This window comes from Brassica napus, unplaced genomic scaffold (genome assembly GCF_020379485.1).
Source record: "Brassica napus cultivar Da-Ae unplaced genomic scaffold, Da-Ae ScsIHWf_1433;HRSCAF=2022, whole genome shotgun sequence".
Taxonomy (NCBI): Eukaryota; Viridiplantae; Streptophyta; class Magnoliopsida; order Brassicales; family Brassicaceae; genus Brassica; species Brassica napus.
The window spans coordinates 194,812-195,550 of NW_026014846.1; positions in this window are offsets into that span (position 1 = coordinate 194,812).

The following is a 739-nucleotide window of genomic DNA, read 5'->3' on the forward strand; positions in this document are numbered from 1 at the left end:
CAATCTCGGATGGAATGATCCAAGCTGCCACATCTCACACAAGCTCCCATCGCTTTCCAGCATTCACCTGGATGGTTCTTACCACACTTGGGACATTCAGGTCGTCCACTAGAGGCCTTGCCTCCGTCAACTGGTCCCACTTCCTCTTTCGGTCGTTAGTCTTACCCGTCAGGATAGACTGCGACTTTGTCTTAAGCTTGGCTTCCTCGGCCAAGTTAGACTCCAAAAGAGCTACACGTTCAACCAGCTCTCTGACGGTGCTGAAGGTGCGGATCGAACAGTGAGTTCTCAGCTCCGGCCTTAAGCCTCGAATGAACCGACGAACCTGGACTGTCTCGTCCTCAAGTTCCCTTCCAACAAAACGTCGGAGCCGGTTGAACTCCTCTTCGTACTCACGTACGGCCCTGCGGCCTTGGGTAAGGTTAGGAATCTACCTTCCAGACGGTCCCAGCTTCTGCAGGAAAGTATTTGCGGTTGAATTCATCTTCGAAATCCGCAAAACTCTGGAGACTTCCATTGGTGCGCTTGTTCACAGCCAGCCACCAATTATGCACGTCCCTTCCAGGAAGTGAACCGCAATGTCTCTCTTGTAATCCTCGGGACAACGATTTGAGCTGAAGTTTCGGACTAGCCTACTCCTCCACTCGTCTGCCTCAATAGGATCGGTGCTTCCTGAGAAATGCTTCGTCCCTAGACGGGAGATGTGCTGAAGCAAACTCAGATAGTCCACCTTTTTCCC